Source organism: Castor canadensis, chromosome 2, assembly GCF_047511655.1.
Source record: "Castor canadensis chromosome 2, mCasCan1.hap1v2, whole genome shotgun sequence".
In the NCBI taxonomy this organism is placed as follows: Eukaryota; Metazoa; Chordata; class Mammalia; order Rodentia; family Castoridae; genus Castor; species Castor canadensis.
The window spans coordinates 173,887,704-173,908,643 of record NC_133387.1 but is presented as its reverse complement, the minus strand read 5'-3'; the positions used below and the strand labels follow the sequence as shown (position 1 = coordinate 173,908,643).

The 20,940-nt window shown below is 49.9% G+C and overlaps 1 protein-coding gene across 10 annotated transcripts in view; it reads right to left on the bottom strand.

The window, feature by feature from the left end:
* Positions 1-18,785, bottom strand: part of Pknox2 (PBX/knotted 1 homeobox 2) — a 257,000-nt gene extending 238,215 nt beyond the window's left edge. For all 10 annotated transcript variants that reach the window (XM_074066455.1, XM_074066456.1, XM_074066457.1 and 7 more), the window contains exon 1: positions 18,679-18,785. The gene's annotated coding sequence lies outside the window, so the exon portion shown is untranslated. The remainder of the gene's footprint in view (positions 1-18,678) is intronic.
* Between the last annotated feature and the right edge of the window lie 2,155 nt (positions 18,786-20,940).

Genomic DNA, 20,940 nt, shown 5'->3' with positions numbered 1-20,940 from the left:
TCTGGCTCAAACCCCATAGTTGTAAATGTGCACTGGCTTTGCCTTTCCTCACAGTGAGGCACGGGGCTGAGGTCATCGAACCAAACCCGGGAGGCAAGGGCCAGGGATGCTGCTTGCTTTCTGCAGAGGTGCTAGAATCAGGAGCCCACAAACAAGGTGGAGCGTCCCCAAAATGCACTCACACAGTGGATTTTATTGAGCACCTGCTATTGCCAGGGACTGCACACACACAATAGTGGTAAACAGTGAGTAATCTGCTTGGGGCACTTGCCCTTTGATCTGTCGTCTGAGGTCTGAGCAGAAGCAGCCTTGAGCCCTAGACCTAGCTCCACCATCATGAGGTCTCTTCATGATTTATTTTGGGTTTCAGGTAAAAAGCCTGTGTGGATGGCAGAGCATATACATGTGTGGGATGGCGTCATCATTTATCACTCAGAAAGTTGCCAGCCTAGCCAGCCTCCAAGAAAGGCCTGGGGAAGCAAGAGGCTCCTGAGTGTGGGGACAGCAAGGAAGAGGACTTGACATGGGCAAGTTCCACCCCCTGAGAAGCCAGGGCTCCACTCACCTGCTGCAGGCTGACTTTCTCCTCCCCAGGCTGGTGGGTTCAGTGTCCACCCTGTACTAAGGGCTTTGCCCATTCTCATACTCACCACAGACCCGTTCCTTTCCTCCCTCTCTCCATTTACTCACTGGTCTCCAGCCCTCGAAGCCTGGCTCATGGGAGAGAGGGTTCCTTTTTTTTTTTTGTGGTACTAGGGATTGAACACAGAGCCTCATGCTTGTTAGGCAAGCGCTCTACCACTCGAACCACACCTCCAGCCCTTTTGCTTGTATTTTGTTTTTGAGATAGGGTCTTGATAACTTTGCCCAGGCCAGTTTTGAACTCTTGATCCTCCTGCCTCTGCCTCCCAATTAGCTGGGATTACCGGAGTGTACCACAATGCTGGTTGAGGCTAAATTTAACATGTGTCACCAATAATCCACAAGCAGACAATCTACTGTCAGAACAGATTTGATACAAGTGCAGCCATCATGTGCCATGTCTCTTGGAGCCTGAAGGACTTCTCCAGCCTTTGGACTAAAAGGCGGGAGGCCTGGTGCTGCCGTCACTAGAACCTCAGATGAGTCACTGTCTCCCTGGGCTGGTGGTCCTCACTGCAGGGAAGGCCACCTTAGACCCAGAGGTTCCCCATCATCCCTGCTGTGAGCTTCATGAACTCCAAACAGTAAAATGCCTTCCTATTTTCCAGAAAGTCAAATAAGTCAGGAAAAGGGGAAAAGATACACTTAAGGACCCAGGGGTGTTGCTATCAGCCCAGCCTCAATGTCAAGGGACAGCAGCAGGTCACCTGTCTCCTTCTCTCTCTCTCCCCCACAAAAACCTAAAGCATCCTCCCTGGGGCTTCTCACAGGCCAGGCCAGGTCAGGTACAGATATTTGGAATGCTGGGTGACCTTCTCTCCAGTCCAGCCTCTCTGAGAAAGAATGTGGCCACTTCTGCCTAACACAGGGAGAAAAAGCAATGGCTCCAGTGGCTTAGCCTGTTACATGTGACACTCACTATGTGCCTGAAGCCATTGGAGTCCCCAAGCAGCACCCATGATACAGTTATTATAACCCCTGTTTTTGCAAACTCTGAGACTCAGGTTAAAACACTTGGACAAAGGCCCACTGATAGTACACAGCATAAGAGGATTTGAACTCTGGTCTGTCTGAGATCAAAGTTTTTCAACTTCAACGAGGCCTTCCATTGATGTCCACTGTCACTGGGAAGTGGTCAGTGGCTCATTCTGAGCTGAAGAACAGCTTTAGGCCTGTGCCCTTATCTCATCCCCCAAAGGGCCAGGTCACACAAGTAGAAAAACCTTCTTTGTGTGCCCCAGCTCCAAGCTAGAGCCCAGAGTAGCCAGTCTGGGTTGAGCTGGGTGAGAGTGGACAGAGGGCAGGGAGGAGATGTTTAGTAACTGAAGCCAAGTCCTTGAGGACACTGGCCCCTAAAACTGCTCCCTGCACCCCTTAGGAGAGGTAATTCTAGCCACAAATACACAGCCATAACTTTGCAACCATTTAGAGGATCTCTGGAGTTCTCCAAAGATTTCAGAGCCTGGTGAGGGTCTCATCAGGAGGCCCCTCACCCCAACTCTGCAGAGACCTCATGACGCAGCCTATGGGGACACTGAGACCTAGTAAAGACTCTTGCTCAGAGCCAAGCTGACAGTGCACAGCAGACAGGGATTGAAACTGTCTTTCCATGACAGGCAGGACACAGCAGGCCACTGCCAGGTCCTCCTAAACCACTGCTCCCTTCTACCTAAGGATAGATGATCAAGAGGGCACAGACTTCTTCCTGCCACCCAAACCCTCCTTTTCCTTCAGGCAGCACCTCCTCTAAGAAGCCATCCCTGACTGCTCCATCCCCCCTCCCCAGTATAAATTCCCCCCCTTCACCTCACTCCTCTGCCTCACCATGCATTTTGCATTCTTGTTTTGTGCTGTTATTTAGATTCATGCATAGGAGGAAGGGTGCTGGTGAGAGACAACTTGGGTTCAAGAATTAAAACAAGTTAATAGTCATAAAGTATTTAGAACAGTGCCTGGTAGATTGTAAGCCATCAATCAATGTTTGCTACTAATAATATTATTAAGTTATAATTTTAAGCTTATTTAAAGACCCCCCCCCAAAGAGGCAATAGATGACAAGTGATAGCAAACATTGGCAAGTGTGCACAAAATGATTTCCTATTTATTTGAAAGAAGGCTTCATGGTAGACAAATACACAGGTTATATATTGCTGTAAAACAAATCACCCTCAAACAAAACTATTTTACTTATTTGCTTTTTTTGGTGGCACTGGGGTTTGAACTCAGGGCTTCACGCTTGCAAAGCAGGCCCTCTACTACTCAAGCCACACCTCCAGTCCATTTTGTTCTGGTTGTTTTGGAGATGGGATCTTGTGAACTCTGCCTAGGCAGGCCTCAAACACAATCCTCCCAATCTCAGCCTCCCGAGTAGCTAGTATTGCAGGTGTGAGTCATCAATACCGAGCTCAAAATTATTTTATTATATATATGGATTCTGTGGTTAAGTAATTAGAGCAGAGATCAGCAAATGGGGCTTAGATAGGACCAGAACCATCTATACATTTCTCCATGTACATGTCTAGTGTGAGGGCAGGGGTGACTTAAATAGCTTCTTTTTTTTAATTTTTTTTTTATTCATTCTATGATTGTTTTACTGGGGACCTAATAATATTTTAATGCTCATGTCTTTGTTAGGTGGACTCACACCATGTTGGAGCTGAGTCGTCATTCCCTGTGCATTGACCAGGATGCACAGTGACACCACATTCATCTTACCTCCTCTTGCTGAAGATTGAAGTATGTAGCCTGCTGCTTGCCAGCATTAGCCTTTCCTAAGATGACCCCAAAATGTCTTAAAGAAAAGAGAACAGCAGCCCCAGAGATCTTGGATTGGAGTTAAATCCTGCTTCTGTGACCTCAGGAGCAGGATTCAAGGAAACCAATGCTCACAAAGCAGAGCCCTCTTTCCCCAGGAGCCCTGTGACGCAGAAGAAGCCAAAGCTTGCTGGAAAGAATCTGGAAGCAAATTCCAAGAGTCTCAGTTCTCAATCTCACTCTATGCTGTGTGACCTTTCACAAGCCCCTTAACCTCTCTGGGCCTCTTGTTTATTCACTCAGTTGTTAAATGTGAAAGATGCTCAAAGGTCAAAGACTTAATTCTTTCCAATTCTGACATTCTGTGAGTCAACTTTAGACTTTGAATGAACCTAATAAATCATTTCACAGAAATCTGCTTCCCTCATTCATTCATTCATTCATTTATTCTTTCATTTATTCCACAAACATTGCTTGGGCAGTACTATACCAAAGTACTGCTCTGGATTACAGCAGAGGAAAAAGAGAGAGAGATAGAATCTGATAACTGTTTTGAAGAAAAACTAAGAGAAACAGAGAGAGCCAGAGATAGCAGAAAAGAGATTCCAGCATAGATGGGCCCTTTAGGGAGGGTCACGATGACTGGATGACCTTTGATTGTAAAGCTAGAAAAGCAAGGGAGTTAACCATATGGGTAGGTGGGGGAAGGGCACTCAGGCAGAGGGAACAGAATGTGCAACGGACCTGAGGCAGGAGCATGTGTCACTGGTTTCAGTTACAACAGGGAGGTGTAGAAGGTCAGTGTGGCTGATACAGAGTGAGTGAGGGGACACTGGCAGGAGTAGAATTGGGGAGATTCAGTCATGGTAAGGAAGGACGTTGGATCTCATTCAGGTAAGAACTGAATCATTTAAGTGTTCATGTAAATGAATTTGACAGTTTGCATACATGATGAGGGCAAGTTACCCACTCACTTGCTGCTCTGCCTCCTTCCCCTTCAACACGGGGTCTTACTGCTATTGACTTCCATTTGTAGGCAGAAAAAGAGAGACCTGGAGACATATATTTTCCATCCAGGCCTAAAGCCAGACTTCACCCGGTCTCTATTTCACTACAGGACTCCCATCTCTCCTGAAGGTACTTCCCTTCCCAGAGCCACATCTCTTGGCTTCTCTCCTTTGCTCTTCCCAGTAGCTTTGTGACTCACCTGACCCCTGCTCTGCGCCAGCCCCCAGGGCCTTAGAACCTGCTGCTCCCCCTACCAGGAACACTCTTCCCGACATCTGTACTGCTATGTCCCAGCTGGTCTCTGCCACTCATGTCCTCTGGAGATTCTGCCCTACTTCTCCAAATAATATATTCTTGTGAAATGCCCAGGGCTTCAGGTTCTTATTACACTTACAATCTTATGTTTAGAACTCAGGGCCTTGCAATTGCTAGCAAGTGCTCCACCACCTAAGCCACACCTCCAGCCCTTTTTGCTTTAGTTTATTTTTCAAATAGGATCTTGAATTTCCCCCCAGGGCCACAATCCTCCTACCCATGCCTCCCACATAGTTGGGATTACAGGCATGAGCCACTATGCCCAGTCCTGTAAATATTTTTAAAGTCAGGCCTCTCTTATCCACTGACTGTGAACTCCATCAGGACACGGCTATGTCTGTCTATACCTCACCTTTCCAGCCCCAGCACCAAGATACCCTCTAGACACTCCATAAATACTTGAGAATAACTGAAAGAATGAATGCATATCAGGAAACACAGAGACAGGGGTGGGGAAAACCCAGGGTATTTGGGGTACCTGGGAGTGTGGCTGGGACTGTGAGTGAAGTGGAAGGGGAGGGACTGCACAGGGAAAGGACTTGAGTCAGGACACACACCGGACCCTTTACGAGGCCTGTGCTATGCCATTGACATGGCTGCTGCTTGGGTTGAGAATTACTGCCCCATCTTACAGATAAGACACCTGAGGCTCAGGAGTTAAGCACACTTCCCCAGGCCCACTGGAAGTGTGTCTGTCACCAGACTTAGTCTTTCTGATTCCCAGCCCTTCGTGCTTCCCACTGTGTACCAACTGCCCAGCCTGGGCAGCTTCTAACCCAGCTCTGCCACTGTTCCCCGTGTGACCTTTGGCAAGTTACTATCCCTCTCTCAGCTTCATTACCCTATGTATAAAACAGAGAGGGCGGGACAGTTTCTCATGTCCTGTCTAGTTCTGTGATTTCCTCACTTAAAGACTCTATGCTTCTAAATTGATAAATTCAAATTATGAGTTTCAATGTCAAGTATACTGTAGGTATTTCACAAATGTTCATTTCCTCCTTCCTTCTCTTCCTAATCCTTGTTTCAAAGATTCTCTGCTTCACAGCCCTCCTTACAGTCATCTGTGCTGTCCTGGTTCTTCCAAGACATCCCGAGTTCTGCCTCCACTGATTTTGGGAAGTTCTTGACATTGAGGTCCCATCCCACTTTGTGTCCTTAGTCATCTGTGCTGCCTGGGGAGGCCCACAACTTGTGACCTTTCTGACTCCACATCTTCCTGACTCCTGCCTCTCAAAGGTACCTGGGCCCATGTTCAGCTCTGAGGGGACAGAGAAGACAGTGACAGGAAAAGAACTCAAATGCAATGAGTATCTTCTAGAGGCCAGGACAGGACCTGGTTCTCTACTGTGTTGTCTCTGCTGTGTTTTATCCACTGCTAGGGGCAGTGTTATTCCAGTTCTCAAAAGAGAAGAAACTAAGGCTCAAAGAGATGGGAAACTTGCTCACCACCACACAGGCAGCAGAGTCGGGGGCTCCCCTCCTACCTGCCTGGCCTCAGAGTAAATGCTCTTTGTTGACACAGGGGAGGTATGGACCTTGGGCCAGGGACCATCAGTTTTGCTTTTCCTATCTGTGTAACTTGGAATTTATAGTCCTGTTGGTCTATCAGTCTCTCCCAGAGTCTTCCTGCTGCCTCTCCAAATTACCAGACCACAAAATCCTCACAAATGGTTATTAGTGTTTCCAAAGGGAAAACACAGCCTTGGTCACTGGACCAGGTCTTCAAAAGAAAACGTCAAGTTGACTCCCTCCCACACAGGGGCAGTAGCCAGGTCTGCCAAAGCCTTTTCTCTAACAAATACAGCCCCTCCATGGCTGGTGTGGAGAAAGAAGGGCTAAGTCACTGCCAGACCTCAAGGGTGCTGCCCACAAAGCTTTCCAGAAATCAGACTCTGGTGGGATCTGAATGTGGATCTCCCAGGGTAACACTGGGGCCCAACTGGGACTGCAAGAAGAGTGTATTTTCTAAAGATTCCCTCTGAAAGCCACACCCTCAAGGGGTGCAGAATGGTGAACCATGGATTTGAGGGGAACAGCCACTTTGCTCTATAAGGTGGCCTGGTCGGGAGCAAAGTCCCCTTGCCTGGGATGGAAAAGAAACCCAGGGATGGTGATGGAGAGTTCAACTAAACTCCCTCTTGAGAAGAGCTTCACCACAGGGACAAAACTCAGCAGAAGGCCAGCCCAGGGTGACTAGAATTCTAGCTCTACTCCTTACCTAACTCAACACAACTCCTCCTTCACACCTTAGCTCAACTTCAGATCCTCAAGCGTGCCCTCCAATACCTCAAGAGTAGGTAAGGCTCCTGGTCTGAGTTCCCTCAGCTTCCTGGCGTTCCCCTTTGTGACTCTCTTCAGTTTACCTAATACTACCTATAGAACTTGGACATCTTTCTCCCCCATGGACACTCTGAGCCCTGCTACAGGGAGCCCACCATTCTCCTTCATAGTCATATCTCCCATATCTCTGCAGGTTCTGACATATAGAACATGCTCTATAAAAATATATGGAATAAATGTCACCAGCAGGGAAGAAGTTAAGGCCTGGCTAGAAGCCAATGGGACCTGGCAGAGGTCAGCACCTCCACTCTCCATCCCTGAGCCCCAGACAGCCCTCTGTGCTGTATCTGATGGGAAAACAGAAGGGAGGATGCCCAGCGCACACAGTAGGCACACAGGCCAGGTCCATTGACTCTAAGCTGGAATCCAAAAAACCACCAGACTCTCAACTGTTCATGCCCCAGCCGCAGGGCAGTCGTGGAAAGCCATCCTGCCAGCTTTTAATCATGTCAACACAGTTGTCATCGAGCTGAGAGTGAGTACGACAGGCAGTGTGTGTTTGTGTGCAAGCTCTATTTTAAACTAATAAGAAACATATAGTCTGTGCCAACCAACTTTCTCTCCCACATATTACATGTGAGGCGATGTGTAGGCGCTTTCGTTTATGTTTATACAGCGTGTGTAACACATCCACATACATTAACTCACTTCATCTTCTCCATGGCCTCGTCAGGAGGTATCCTCACCATGTTATAGATGAGGAATGGAAGGCCAGTTTTTATGTCTCACAGTGAGTGCAAGGCCAAGCCTCCAGTGTCTATATCCATCACCCTCCTTGTCATTCTTCACCCTTGCCCTACCTAAGCCAGAACCTTAGAACTCATACTGCACAACGCATGAGAAATCTATGAGCACAGTTTCAGGTAGGAGGTAGAGATGGAAGAGCACAGTGGCTTTCACCCAGAAACAACTCTGATGCAGGCAAGTTCACTGGACCCAGAAAGACACTGGACTCAGAACCACACACAGCCTCCTGTGGGCAAATTCTCTGCCTTCTCTGGGCCTCACTTTCCTTCTTGGCTCTATGCTGAAAACTCAGTGAAATAAGGGTGAGAGCTCCCAACCCAGGGCCTGGCACAGAGTCCAAACATAGGGAAGGAGCCTCTGTTGTCTGTGGCCTTCATGCTGGAATCTTCCACAGTTTCCCTGCAACCCCAAAGCCCAGGAAAACTCTTGCTGCCATTCCATACAGTGGACATGTTGCAGGCCACCTCCTTCCTCTCCAGAGCCCAGTTCCTCATGGATGGGCTAGGGACACCAGCTCCAGGACTCTGTGCCACAAGTGTTGGAGGAGGTCCCCTCTACTCTGAGGGCAGTGAGGGCTACCTCCCACAGTCCTGCCTCGGAACGAGGTTCTCCTTCCATCCTTTTCCTGGAGCCCAATGGAAATGTTTGAAAAGCATTTCAGGAGACCAGAGGTCCAACTGGAAAGGGGTTCCCTGTGGATCTGGAAGTCAGAGTCTTCAGCAGTCCCCATCCTTCCTGTTGCCACACAGAGGCATGGGAGCCATGCCAATGTAAGAGACAAAGCCAAGTTCCCTGGAAGTAGGCTCAAGGGGACCTCTGCAGGTCCTCCAGAATTGTCTCACTAGCCAGGAGTGCCCCAGGAGGCCTGCTGCCCTACTAGGAGTCTAGCCATCCCTTCCTTGAGCTGGGAGGGACAGGGTACAGCAGGGGCAGGAAAAGAGTTCCTTCCACACTGCCACAAGGCCACATGAGAGCCATAGCCTCAAGTGCCCACATCACCAGGAACTCCCACATCACCAGGCTCTTGGGCCTGATTTCTATCCCTGACCTCTCAGAAATTGGAGTGCTCAACAGAGTTCCTTTCTTTGAGAGCTCCTCCAGGCCCTGCATCCAAGGGAGACCCAGCTGCTACCACACAAATGTCTTCCCATCCCCTACCTAATGAGAGGTGGACAGGTCCCATGGCTGATGAACTGAAAGTCCCTGGACACCAGACCACCTTCACCAAGCTCATATTGCTTAACACACCAGGCCACACATTTTTAGCATGGCCAGCCCACAGCATCATCAAACAGTAGATTCAGAAGGGGCCCTGAAGATAAATAAGGAGGTTGCACGTCTCACAGAAGCTGAGACATGCAAGGTCACACAGTGTGTTCCCAGTTTGACACACATTTGTTTGGTCTCCTCTTCCAGAGTTTGAGGGAAGACAGTTATGCCTGTTGAGTGAATCATGACTCCTCAGGGATGGCATGGGAGTGGAATAAGCACCTGTCACTAAAGGCCCTGAGCACACACCCTGACTCACTGGTCTTCTGTCTCCCTGCTTCTGGGCCTGGAGCTAAAGTTAATCCACACAGAGTGTAAAGCTGGTCACTCCTGAGAAGGAATAGAAGCAACTCTTGGTGGGGGAGGCCTGTCAAATTCATGCTCACCCAAGACTTGGGATGACTATAATCAATAGCAATGGGGAATGGAAGACATTTAAGGAAACTCTGGGGCAGGGCTTGACCCCCTCACCAAATTTTAACACAGACCTACTGTGCTACCCTAGACTGGAGGGAGCCTGTGCCCTTCTCCCTTACCTAATAAGAAGTGGACCCTGTTACTAATAGGTTAAATGCTTCCTGATGTCTGTTGGGACTAATGGCTCAGGATGGTGAGCTGAAGACCTGGGTATAAGATCACCAAAGGCATTCTCTTCATCCCTGGGGCCAGCTTCCAACCTGGATCAGCAGATCAAGGCTTCACTGTGGTCACCCCACCCACTGCCATTACCACACCCTGCCCCTAAATCTACCTGCACCTGTCTATGCTGGTCAGTCCAGCCCCACCTTGACAGAAGCTTTGTGAAATTTAAAAAATAATAATAGTAACTCTTTTAGGTTTTGGTTTCCAGAACAGCCAGTAGCTGTCCCTAGCATTTCCCAGACTAAAGGAAGGGTAATGGGGGAGATGAGTTGAGCTGGTTTCTCTAAAAAGGATTCTCAGGACAGAAATAGGTAAAGCCACAGCCAAGCAACTCTCAGAGCTCAACAAGGGGCTCACTTAGTCTCTACAAGACAAAAGAAAGGGCCATCACCATAAATGAGCGGCTTTGGGGTAGACTAAAGAATGTACTCCATCCACGAACAGGCAGACACACCTGCATTTGCTTCCTAGACTTGCCACTTTGACTAAGCTGAGCCTCAGTTTCTCTTGTCTATAAAATGATATGACAATACCCATTTTACCTGCTTTGCAAAGTTGAGTATCAAATGGGAATTAACTTTCCGAAAGAGAATTGACATTCACCATGAGCTTACTGTGTGCCAACTTTCTAGAGTTTCCACAACTGTCCTTTGTGTTATTAGTAGTGGTAGAGCTATTTTTACTTTGCAAAGAAAGAAAACTGAGTTCAGAGAGGTTAGGTGATGTATCCATGGATACACAGCTTAATAATAGTAGAACCAGGGTTGGAATCCAGAGTCTGTTCCAAAGCCTGTATTCCTTCCCCCAACACCAGGCTACCTCAACCAAAGAAGGAAATGTTGCTTTTTATGAAGAAGCCAAGGAGTCTTCAGGCTGAAAATGCTGCCTCCTAGAGACAACCCCTAAAGCTAGGACACATCTGCTTGCCCCAGGAAGGCCATTAGGAGTGTCAAATTCACTCCCTCTACCTCTTGCCCTATCTCCTCCAGGAGCAACCCAGGGAACAAGCCCTGCTTGCAGCCTGTCCTTCTGTGGCTGTTGTATGTTGTTAGGATCTTTGCCTGTGTTTGTTCTGTGGGTGGCTGTTTCAAAGATTGCCTATTCATGAAGCAATCCATTTGGGAGAAGACACAGAATTACAAAACTGAGCTGAAGGAGAGCTCTGAAAGCAAGTTCAAGCAGCTCATTAGATAAGTTAGGACACTGACATCCAGAGAAGGCACTAGCTGTGTGATTAAAAGTCACACAGCTAGTAAGTGGCCACATCTAAAGTGGAACCCATGATCCTCTGGTTCCTAAACTGATCCCAACCATGCTGGACTGCTCAGCTTCCCTAGAGAGGGGAAAGGGTTAGGTGTGGGCTTAATGTCTCTGCTCTCTCTGCTCATAAGCTGTGCTGTAGCTAGGAATGAGAGGGGCCTGTCGGCCTTATCACTAACTCATTACCCTCCACTGTACTCATTGAAAAGTCAATGTGAACAGGTTCCCTCAGAAATCCTCCCATGTATAAGAGAAGTTGGTCCCCAACAGGGCAGCCCTGCAGCCTTTGTGGTACTCCAGGGACAGTGCTGCCCACCTAATACAGGCAGAAGGGCCTGAGCTCTTCCTTCTAGCTCAGGCTGCACCCCCTAGTCACCATGAGCACAGAGCACAGTGACCTGGAGAGTCTCAGGTTTCAGCCTTCCCCCTTCAGCTCTCTGGCCAGTCCTAACCCTGTACAGAGCTACCTCTTCTCCATCTTCCTGTCCCATTTTTCCTCCTTTAGTTAACAATTGATGGGTGCCTTTTCTCTACCTTTGTGTGTTCTTACATCACCCCTCCTGTGTTTGTATCTGTCACCCCCACCTCCTAATATTCCTCACCCACAGCTGTCCTGGGGTCTATACATCAATTTCCTACCACAGCCCTGCTGGGATCTATGTCAGGCAGGCAGCATCATCCCCTGTACTGACTGGGTGTCCAATGCTTATTTATGGGAGCCTGTGAAAGGGCCTTTACCCTGCCCCAGGGAGGCAAAAAAGGAAAGGGAAGGAAGCTGGATAAGCCACCAACTGATTCTCCCTCCAAAATAACATAGAGGAGAATCAGGATCAAATTTATCTTCTGTGACAGACAGTGTCTAGGACTTCAGCCACTGTCTCCAAGATTCTATGAGCTGTGCATCTCATTAGTACCCAGTTTACAGGTGGGGAAGCAGAATCAAAGATGCTAGGCATTTCATCTAAAGTTATGCAACAAGTATACAGCAGAGGGAGGCTTTAAACACAGTGTTGTGTAATGCTAAGGTCCCTATTATCTCCATCACATGCCCTGGAAGACAGATGCTATGGTCACAGCATTGTCTTTATTGCTGTGTTCTCCATGCCTGCAACTGTTCCAAGCACACAGAAGACACTGTAAGTTATGTGCTGAGTTAAGGGGAAAGAAGTGAATGGTGCCATGCTGCCTCTCCCCAGCAGGGCAGAACAAGGACTCACAAGACCAGATATTTGAGATCCATCTCCAGGAATTTTGGACAACTATCTGTTTCCTCTCTCTACCCAAAAAGGGTTCCATAGACAAAACTCCTCCAAAGGCCCCCATGGAGGGTGGCCAGATTTGCCAGGAGTGAGAAAGGAAACATAAGTTGAACACAAATGACTAGGGCCTATTAAGGTAGGAGACTGAAAAGCCTTCTTGGTGCTCTGTGACCTGCTGATTCTGGGGTCACTTTCTGGCCCTTCTGGATCCAGCCCCTCTCCCACTGCAGCCTCCCTCCCCCACTGTACCCCACCAACCCCCCACCTCTGCCTTGAATGAGCTACACTGAAATTGGCCATGTTCCTACTAGGCAGAGAACTAACAGTTACGCCACCTACTCTGGCCCCATCCGAACCCTCAAGAGTCTGCCCAGGGGCCCCAGAGCCAGCTGCTTTTCTCCACATTCCAGCCAAAAATAATATGAGAACGAAGCTGTTTGGTGGAGACTTAATCTAATCTTCATTGCTTCAGTTTTAAAATATCCTGCCTGGTTTAGGGTTTCTTCTTACACACAGGGATGTGTTTTTAGTGAGATAGGTCTTAGCAGAAACGTTCTTCTTGTAATTAGAAACCCAGGCAGGCACGGCTGGCAGAGAAGCGTCCAAACTAAACAGCAGATCCTGCTGTAGACAACACGTTTGTGGCAAGCTCCACTTTCTGATGTGAGATGAACTGCACTGTCCCGAGTTCTCCCTCACTCCTGGGGGCTCTGGAAGGGTTCTGGGAGGACTCTGCCCTCCAATGGTGGCCCCTTCCCCCCTCATCTTGTCTTCCTCTGTCCCCTTCAGCTCTCAAAATGGAGACTGGGATGCTACTTGCAGCTAGGAGGCTGGAAAGGATGTGTGGAGGAAAACAATTACCCCCCCAAGGAATCCCCAGTGGACTAGGGGGAATTAAAGACAAGCATTCCTCAGGAACCATGTCTCCAGTATCAGGACTCACTTTTAAAAACCAGGACAGAACAGGAATTAAAGGAGTCTACAAGCAAGTAGGCACATTTGCAGAAGTACAGGGTATTACTTCTTGGGCTTTTCTGGCCCAGATCCTGCTTTGATCAGCCTGCATGGAGACTGATACACAAGGTCCAGGCTGTAGCTAGCTCCAGCCCAGCACCCACCCACCCACCCGACCCCACCCCATCCCAGCCTGATCAGATGTCACACACCAGTCAAGACTTCTGGGTGGCATGAAGAACAGGGGCTATATTTCTGATAAGTCAGATCCTGTGCTCATCTAAGGCATGAAGGCTAGTCCAGGTACCACCATTAGAAAGAACCAGGCTGGTTTACCCCCACTCAGCCCTAATTGCCCTTCTTGGTAAAACAGATGGTTTTTAAAATCACAGCATGGTTTTCAAATTGAAAGATGTAAAGAAAGGCAGGAGTTCCGCCCCTTCCCCAAAGTCTAAGAACTCTGGAGAGCTGCAGGGACAGGCTTGGAGCCAGGCAAGAAAGCAAACACGCAGAACATGACTTAGCTGCCGAGAGCCCGCTATCTCCCCTTTTCTTTATTATTTAGAGTTCACCCTGCGCCTGACTCATGCCCATCCTTCACTCCTCACAGCCTAATGAGGACAGTGTGCACCACATTCCACTTAACAGCTCAGAAGACGCACTGGAGTCCTGCAGCCAGGCAGTAACAGGACATAAAGCTGCCAGGCCCCAAATTCCAGTCTAAACACTAGCTCAGCATGCTGGCCTGCCAACCTCGATTATCACCGGCCACTTCCCCCCCTTACTTCCTCCCGTTCCCATCAGGTATTAGATTTAATTAAATTAGCGGAGCCCCATCGCAACAATCCTGGTCATGCTGCCTGGATAGAACCCAGCAAGTGCAGCTCCTCCCTCTAAATTCTGCTTCTCAATATAATTCAATCTTCAATAAGTCACGGATCTCATGTGAAGTGTCTTATACAAAGCATGGTGTGTTAGCTAGACTCAAGGCTCACAGGGGCTCATGATGATTTTATTTTCCACATAACTTCCTCTGTTTTTGCTCTTCCTGAATCATATTCGCCCTCTGCATCCTGGGATCTGCATTTTTTTTTTATTCAGACACTTCTCCCACATGCCGTCACCTCTAGCAATTGCATCACACATTTATATATATCTTACAGCATCGAAGCCCTTGTGCCACACAGCAGAGAAAAAAAGGAAACTTACAACAGCATTTCTCACTCTCTTCCAACTAATTTAGAAAATGTGCTTCAGATTAAATAGATCGGGAACAAAAGTCTGAAATTGGAGATAGAATTTCTGAAAGGTGGGGGGGTGGGTAGCTAAATAAATAGCAAGGAAATCTTGCAACATGTTGGAAGCCTATAAATTTTATTGGTTGTTTCTTTAATAAAAACAATTTCAATTGCTAACAACACAGTATTATTAAGCCTCTAACATTTAAAAATCTAATTTGCCCCTGCTCTGTGGCTGTTTACATCCATGTCGCATTCGGGAAGTGTTAGGAAGTCAGGCTGATCACTTTGGTTTGGTTCCTAAATCAGGCTAATAGAAACCCCTTTAAAACTCAGCCTTTTTGCTTTCTAGGCATGCCTTGGCCTCTAATGAGTTACAGCCCCAGGTTGAAGATGGGCATGGCAGAAAGAAATTTAACACACACTGTGGTGCACCCATAAACTTCAAGACCAAGGGAGAGGAGGTATGTTTCCAGTTATACTAGAACTCCATGAATTCAGGATTCTCCACTCACAAGACAGTAATTCTCTTTATTTCATCACTAACTTACTTCAAATGTGTTTATACAATTTATTGCTACTGAACTTCCAGGCAACTGGTGTAGAGTTAATGAAACCCAGCTTGGAGAAGCTTTGAGCTTTGAACAACTAACCACAGTTTAAATGGTAATGACATGCGGTCAAAGCCACAGCCCAGCCCCACTGCAGTTTCTGTGTTAGGACCTAGTCAAAAACCTTGTCATCTCACCTTTTGTGCCAAATAGACTTAAAGAAAAAAAAAAAAAAAAAGGAAAAAGCACTGAAAAACAGCTTGCCTTGTTCCTTCTCAAGGTTCCCAGTCATTTAAACACATTTATCTTACTGAACCAGGGCAAGGCCCCTCCCCCAGGGCCCGAGTAAATATTTTAGTTGCAGTTGAATTGGCAGTGGGGCTGAAATCCTGAAATCCAGTTTTGGGGTTGAATTGAACTAGGTCAGGCCTACCTAAAGCAATGTGTGAAGGGGTTTGGGGGTAGGCAACCGAGCAACATTTTGAAAGCCTAGAAGGCAGTACAGGAATGGCAGATGAAACTGGACTGCAGAAGAAGTAAACTCATCTTTCTGAATTACTTGGACATTGACATTCATTAATCCTTATTGTCACATGGCTTCCTCCCCCAAGCTCTGCTCATATGGGAACCCCAGCAAGCCTCCTCTTTCTAAACAGGCCTATTTGGGAAGAGTAAAGGGGAGGTACTGGGTTTGACACTGCCATACAATAAAAGCCCCTTTTGAAAGCAGTACTTTCATTAACTTAAAGCAATCTATAGACTTAAAAGCACAGAGCAGTAAACTCCCAGAAAGGATCATAAAACAGCCAGTCTCAAGTTGGGTACACTTCAGTGCAATTTCCACGGGACATTTTACTGTGATCGGTGCTCGAGCCCATCTCCCTCCAAGTAACCCGCTGGCCCTTGTTCGGAGCAGCTTCTCTTTCTCTGGGCTTTCATGCTTTTCGCGCTCACAAAGGGGAGGCGGTGACCGGGGAGTCTCCGTGGGGTCACGGCTCCCTCCCCCGCTCTGACTCTCCGCGGGAGAGAGAGCACGAATTCCAAGCCTGGAAAACAACAGCCTTGGAGCTCGCCGCCCCGGCGGTAGCCAAGCCTGGCCGCTGCGGCCGGCCATTCATGGGTCCCGGCTTCTGTGTCCCATAGGGCTGTCTGGCTCTCCCAGGCAGAGGTGCGCAGGCTGAGGGGGATGCGTTAAGATATCAAAGAGGAAACCTCAAACCTTCTTCCCCCTACCCTTCAATACACTTTCTGTAGTTGGCGGTGGATAACCTCCCTCCCTGGCTGGGACCTCTCCTCAACCATGAAGATACAGATTGAGTGGGAGATCAAAAGTCCACAAATGGGTCGTCCCCCACCAACACACACACACACACACACACACACACACACACACAAACCACCAGGGTCCCCAGGGTCCATGGAGTAAGAGGCTTAGGGATTAGGGCTCGGGGTAATACATCGTGTCGGGGTTTTTTTTTTCAACACCATCATTTCTCAGAATCGGACTGGGAATGTCGTTTAAATCTGCCTAAAATGCGAAGCTTTTAGCTTCCGCCAGTTGAAGAGCGTTTGAGATCCGAAGAGCTAATACCCTGGAGAAGTACCGAGATAAGTGGGGTGAAGGTAGGGGACCCCGAACTTCCTCCTCCCGCTGCTGCGAAACATTACACAGATGGCCGGGCTTGTAGGCTTCCCGGCAGCGCCGGGGAAAGACGCGGGCAGTGCTCGCGAAGCAAGAGGAGGCGGCTCAGATCCAGCCGCAGAGTTCGAGCCCGCCCTGCCTTCCGCCACAGTCGCGGCGATTCCGGCCGCCCGAGGTGGCACCCGGCTACTAGCTTTCAACCTTCCCTCATCGCAGGCCCGCGGGGCCACCAGCAGCCGCCCAGCGGGCTGCGCCCTCAGAACCCAAGTGGCTTCTGGAGCCCACTGAGCTGCCAAGGGTCGGGTCCTCGGATCCACTCCAAGTCCGGTGAGATTGCCCTGTCGCTTCGCCCAGAATGTCCCTTAGATTTGTTCCTTTCCCAGAATCTCTCTCTGTCCTAGGACCCATCCTGTGAGCCCCAAATCTTCTCGAGGTTCGCTTTCGGGAAGAAACAGCAGAAATTCGGTTCTCGCCTATACCTCGGCTAGAATCAACTACTTTCTTCACCTACCTAAAAGCTTTTTCACCCACGCACTGTGAGGACCCGACCCCGAGACCCTCTCCAAATTCCAATAGCCAGGACCCCAATAAAGAGTCCTGATTCTGTGAATGAATCCTAAAAATCGGAATGGGTCACCCATTCTTCCGATTTCTGCCTCAGATCTAACCCTGGGCCCCGAACTCCTACCTCCAGCCCTCTGCTCTGGCTGGCGTGTAAACTAAACGGCCCTTCGATCCGAAGTCTGAAAACAGCCTGAATCCTATAACCCAAACTCTAGCCCTAAAGCCCAGCCCTAATTTCAGGGTTGATTCCCAACCCGGGTCTCCCCACCGCGCGGGAGTCCCTGACTCTCCTCTGAAGAGCCACCCCTCACACACCCCAAGAAAGGGCGGCCCACTGCGCTGGTTTCTTGCTCGGGTTTGGGAGCCCGGAGAGCCCCTCTCCTAACCCGAAAGAAACACAAACTTTGCGAGGGAGACTCAGGACCCTGCCCCATCCCCCTCAGCTTTCTGCTCTTAGGTCCTTTCTGTCCCCGCTTTACGAATTCATCTAGTTCTGGAACTAGGAGCTCTCCCGATTCCCCTGCTTGCCACGGGCCCCTGGCCTCCCATCCCCCAAAGACCCCAAACAATCCGCGGAAAGCCAGTGACCCTACGAATTCTCGCCCCTCCCCGGGCTAGGGTTCCAGAGCGTGGCCCCTCCAGTCCCGGCTTCCCTGATCCCACTCGTGATCCCCTGTCCCCATGGATCCTCTTGCAAACCTCCACTCGCCCTGCCTCCCCGGGCCCGACAGGACGCGGCCGCCGCTCCATGACTCCAGCCACCCGGCCCTAGTCTAGAACTGCTCCCGCTTACAGCCGCTCCAAGGCAGCCGCAGACTGGTAACGCCGACCAAAGGGCTCCCGAAACCGGGAGAAAGAGAATCTGGAGCCGGCCCACAGTTCCCAGCCTCGCCCCGCGGACCGCCCAGCCCGGAGCCGCCTGTGCCGGGGCTCTGGCCCGCGCGCTGGTCCCTATTCTCGGGTCCCCGAGCGCTCCGGGCGCACAACTCCTAGCCCGCCCGCTACAGGGTCTTGGGCCCGTGGCGGTCCGAGTCCACAGCCCGGCTTCTCGCAACCGCCGACAATGCGCGCCCGGCCACGGGCCCGAGCGGGGCGAGGCGGAGGCGGCGGCGGCGGCGGCGGCGGCGGAGCGGCGCGCTGACCGGGCCCGGGCGCAGGCGGGCCGCGCGGCTCTCGCCGCCTCCTTGCCCGGCCTCGCCGCCCCTCGCGCTGCTTCGCTCCGCGCTCTCCCGGCGCTTCCCCAGCTCCTCTCTGCACGCTCCCGCCGTCCCTCTCTGCTCCCTGCCTCCCTCCTCCCTGCTGCCTCCCTCTCTCTCCTCCCTGCTGCCTCCCTCTCTCCTCCTTGCCCTGTCGCAATGAATAATACTCTGGCTTGGGGACTGGAATAAAACACACGCGCTCTGAGGCAGCCGCCCGCAGCAGCCGCCGCCGCCGCTGCGCCGCCGTCGCCGCCTGCAAAAGCGTCTCTGACATGGAAATGAATGACAGCTTACCTGATGCCAATCTTCATCAGACTGACACCGGCGTGACAACACAGCCTATACTTCCCAGCACTGCTCGGGACGTCAGCGGCACAGGGACCCGCCCCCCGGACCCCCCCACCCCGCACACCTCCCCTCTCCCCACTCCCCCTTTCTCCCCACCCCCCCATCACCCCCACCCATTCCCGGCCCGGCCGCTTCCACGTCGAGGAGCCGCTGGAGTGTCTCCCTCTACTGGAAGCTCGGCTCACACTTCGGGTGCCGGCCTGCTCCTGCTGGCGGGGAGGCAGCACTGCGCGGAGGAAGAAGCCTCCAGACCTGAGGTTGCCTCAGTTGGGGAGCCCAGCGAGCCCCAGAAAATCCGGAGCCCTGTACTTCGTGCGCAAGTCCTCCTTATCGAACACGTGGAACAGAGTTTCAGGACATCCGGTGCTGAGGGCACCGAGATGAGGTGAAATTTTCTGCGGACCTCGAGAGAACTTCCCAGAAAACATGCAACTTAAAACTGGCAAGAATTCCTCCCTTCATCACCACCCCCCACACACACATTCCTGTCTGGCTGGCCTCATTTTTATGATTGCATTTGAATAATTCTCATTACCCTGGCCCCAGAAAAGGTGCTCAGATGACACTCTGGGTAGTTATTCCTGGTCTCAAGAGCTTTTTCTGCTAGGGGCTTCCTGGGGAATTTGGTTCACAGACGGGGAGACTGTGGGATGGGGTGGAGCAGTGAAAGAGATGAAAGAAGGAAGAGTCTTTATCAGCAACTCGTCCCTTGGCCAATGTCAGGCAATGTTGGGAGCCACTGCTATTTTCATTATAAAAACTTCGTAGTAAAGCCAGTGGGTTTTGGGAGTTGGGGTACAGTAAGAAAAAGGCACAGGAAGGCCAGGGGGACTGTCTCAGCCCAGGCCTGCTGGAGTGGCTTCATCTGCTTCAGAGAGGAAATTGGCTCCTCACATGCATGCCTTCTCCTGTGGAAAGACCAAAGCAATTGAGCTACATAGTTATGCACTCCAGTCGTCCAAAGAAGATGACAGTCCTACTAAGTGCCAGGTGTAGGCCACCTTCAGATGGATACAAGCTCGCTTGCTTCCACAGCTCAGCACATGGCCCTTTACATAAGGGGACAAGAGAACCCCCTCCTGCCCCTGCAGAGGAGCCATTTCAGCCACAGGCAAGCAGGGATTGATCCTCTGACCTCACACCAGGCAGGGGGCCTGGACAAAGACACTGATGTAAGCAGGGAAAGTAGAAAGGGAAACCCACCAGCCAGGTTTTCAGTAAGGAATCTGACCCAAGAAACTAAAGGCTGCCACTTAGTCCATTCCAAGCCCTGGGGTCATCTTCCCCTGCCTCAGTCATGGGCAAAAATTGGAGCTAACAGATTCCATGGCTCACAGGAGGCAACTGAGACTGCATCACATCCCAGATGTGCTACTATTTGTCTAGATTCTCCCCATGCCGCCAAATTCACCCTGCAAAGTTCCTTGGGAAGAAACTCCTCACCTACAGCCTCCATATAGAAGGACCTGGATCTTCTCACTTTGTGGATGCCCCAAAGATTTCACTAGGTGGATTTATGTCACCCCAGCCTCTGATCTGTGGTCAGAGACTGTGGCTGCTGACAGCATAATCGCTATTATATATTATACATTGTATAATAATATAATAATAATGAATGCACTTGCCCTTTTTATGTAGTACAGAAGCAGCCAAATTCACCAACCCAGAGGCTGGAGGTCAGGCTGCCATAAAGTCTCAGAGGAAAGCCTGCTTCAGATATGGTGGGAGGGGAGATCCATTTGGCCCCTAGAAAGAGGGGTTTCTCTCTTTCCCAAGGCTACTAGTGAGTTGCTGAAGCCAGCAGAGACAAAGAGAAAATCAGGCTGAATATAAAAACTTAACCCCATCAGAGAGGTGTCAGTGAGCCATAAATAGTAGTAAATGCTACCAAAAGCAACAGCCATGTATCACCGATTTACACTTGTAACGCCCCTCATTTTCTGAAATCCACTTCGATGTCCAACTCTTTTGGGATGGCAGATCCATAGCCATGAGCTATGTGGAGTCCTCAAATAAGAAGATTGCCACTAATACTTTTTTGGTGCTTGAAAGTGTACATTGTAATTTTTACTCAATATGGCTTGTTTGATTATTCTTGTAGTTTGCAAAGCTTAAAAATGATTGCTAAAATGTAACCATCCTTTCTATAACCATGAAGAGCAAATATTTGCCCTTTCACACACACACCCCCCCAGAAGCTCAGCCATA